Genomic DNA, 3198 nt, shown 5'->3' on the forward strand with positions numbered 1-3198 from the left:
TTGAGAATTGACATTTCCTGTTAGGTTTTTTAAATACTTGCAGCCTAGATACTGCTTTTAATTTTTTAAAAACCAGTATCCATACTTACAGACTTTGATTAAGTTTCAAAAATTAAGTCTGCCGTGCTTGTCGGTGTGTGATTCGTTCCTCTAAGATTCCCGACATTCCCGTCTCCAGGCATCACTGTGTCGGGGGAGCGCTATGTGAAAATGGCTGTGATCTTTGTGGGGTTTGTCCGGTTATACCTCATTGGGACACCAGAGGGCGCAAGGAGGGCCAGCACTTGTTTTTCTTTAAATCTCGAATCAAAGTCGGTGCAGAGAACAACAAAAGACCCGGAACACAGGGACCTTGAGACAAAGGGACTCAGGGCAAAAGGCTGCACGCCCAGTTTTACTGAAATGGAATTTGCTTCTTCACTCTCCTCACCTCCTCACCACCTTAAGGAACTAGAAATAAACAACTTAAGCTGCAAAATAATGAAATCTTTGGCTAACAAGGAAAACCAAACTAGAATACATTACTCAACATATAATAGGCTAAGAGGACTATCACAAATGTACATTTGAGCTATTTGCTTTGCCTAATATTAGTAACTTTAAAGAAAATTTTATTGTTTGCTTTTCTGAGTTCAATATATGCACATAGTAGAAAATTCAGAAAAGGTGGAAAAGCAAAAAGAACAGAGATCATCAACACACTGTTACCCAGATATAACTACTTCTAATATTTTCAGCTACTTCTTTCCAGATGTTTTCTTCTTTTTTTTATTTTTATTTATTTATTTATTTATTTTGGGACAGGGTATCACTCTGTCCCCAGGCTGGAGTATAATGGCGCGATCTACGCTCACTACAACCTCCACCTCCCGGGTTCAAGTGATTCTCCTGCCTCAGCCTCCCGAGTAGTTAGGATTATAGCCACCACATCCAGCTAATGTTTGTATTTTTAGTAGAGACGGGGTTTCACTATGTTGGCCAGGCTGGTCTCGAACCCCTGACCTCAAGTGGTCCCCCCGCCTCGGCCTCCCAAAGTGCTGGGATTACAGGCATGAGCCACCGCGCCTGGCCACCAGACGTTTCCAATACTTACAAATGCATAGAAAAAAAAACGGGATTCTGCGTGCTATTTTGTGCGGGTTCTCTTCTTATTTACTAGATCACTAACTTCATTTTATTGATAAATTCTGATAATAAAACTTTGCTAATCACATGAGTTAATCACAGGTAGGAGAATAAGAAATTTCAAAAGCACTACAGGCAGCTTTTTTCCAAAATAGCAGCAACTTGAATGCCAGACCTGAGTCATGCATTTGAAGCAGGAGTTTTTCTGTTGCTTTGTGTTTAGAAAGCAGGGAAAGACTAAAGAAAAGGCCTGGTGCAGTAGTTCACACCTGTAATCCCAGCACTTTGGAAGTCTAGGGCGGATCACAAGGTCAGGAATTTGAGACCAGCCTGGTCAACATGGTGAAACCCTGTCTCTATTAAAAATAGAAAATTAGCCAGGCATGGTGGGCCGCACCTGTAGTCCCGGCTAATCAGGAGGCTGAGGCACGAGAATTGCTTGAACTTGGGAGGCACAGGTTGCAGTGAGGCGAGGTCACACCACTGCACTCCAGCCAGGGCAACAGAGCGAGATGGGTCTCAAAAAAAAAAAAAGAACCAAAGAAAAGAAGTAGAAACTGTTTCATCCCACCCCAAACAGGCTGAATAATGTGTCCTTCCGGGTAGCCTGAGGACTGAATGCCAAAGGGTCAGGGGGTGTGGGTCACCAGGCCCCTTTGTTCCTCACACTGGGGCTAGTGCTTGCCTTAAGGCTAGACAGATCAGTAAAGCTATTAACCCGGATAGGTCAGCAGGAGGTCAGTAGGTCAGGAAAAAAGTCAGGAACAGGGAGGTCACTGATCTCCTGTTGGGTTGGGGCCAATGATGGCAGGCAGGTTCCTCAAAGGACAGGAGGTTTAGGCCAGCCCAGGAACAGATAACCCTAAGGAAAGTGATGGCAAGATATGAGGCCCTGGAAACCTCTGAGGGACACCTAATCAATAAGCCCACAGATTCCTTAATTTACAGCAACAGATAAAGGTGATGTTCTTGGCCACGAGAACTTAGTTAACTATCACTGGAGCTGTCTGGCCTCAGTTTCCTTATCTGTATAACAAAAGGATCAAGAAGATCGGTAAGGTTCCTGTCAGTTCCTCAAGACTGTTATGTTTAATTCTCCCCAATCGTGCATTATAAATGAAAGGTTCCTGCCCCCTCCCACGCCAGTTCCCTAAGCAGCAGCCCCTCCACCATATACTCTTTCCCACATTGCCACATGCTCTGAGCCTTTGTGTGAATGTTTCTCTGATCACTAAGTGCTGGAAAACATTTCCCCCAGTCTTTTTCTGAGTTCATCATCATTCTTTGGAGGCCCAGCTAAAAACAGGTCTTTCTTCGACCACTCCAGCCCTTCCCTCTCTGTAATCCGTAGTATTCTGCACATACTTCCATCACTTTCTACCTCTGTAGCCTTCATCTTCCAGTGCCTCAGTTTCCTCACTGTACAAAGGAGAAAATTATTATAGCAAACTCACAAGATTTAAATAAGGATTAAATGGTACTAAATAAAATGTATAGTAAATCATTGGTTTGAATTGAGTTCCTACACTGGCCCAACAGACAAACCAAAATAGTCACTCATGCTGCAGTTCCACACCACCAAGCTGAAAATAAGTTGCTTATCTGACCTTCCAAGAAATCAGGAAGGGGCAGAGCATGGTGGCTCACATCTGTAATCCCAGCACTTTGGGAGGCCAAGGCAGGTGCTGAGCTTGAGCTCAGGAGTTCAAGACCAACCTGGGCAACATGGCGAGCCCCCGCCCCCCACCACCACCACCATCCCTCTACAAAAAATACAAAATCTTAGTGGCATAACAGCACATGCCTGTGGTCCCAGCTATTCCAGAGGCTGAGGTGGGAAGATCGGTTCAGGCAGGGATTGCAGTGAGCTATGATCATCCCAGCCTGGGTGACAGAGCAAGACCCTGTCTCAAAAACAGGAGAGAAAAAAAAGAGAGAGAAAGAAATCAGGAGAGAGATATAATAGTCAAATCCCCAAGTAGGTCAGTTTTCGTTGGAATGATAAGAAGCTCCCTCTGCTTGTCTGGGCGCGGTGGCTCACGCCTGTAATCCCAGCACTTTGGGAGGCCGAGG

Source organism: Colobus angolensis, unplaced genomic scaffold (genome assembly GCF_000951035.1).
Source record: "Colobus angolensis palliatus isolate OR3802 unplaced genomic scaffold, Cang.pa_1.0 Scaffold10, whole genome shotgun sequence".
Taxonomy (NCBI): domain Eukaryota; kingdom Metazoa; phylum Chordata; class Mammalia; order Primates; family Cercopithecidae; genus Colobus; species Colobus angolensis.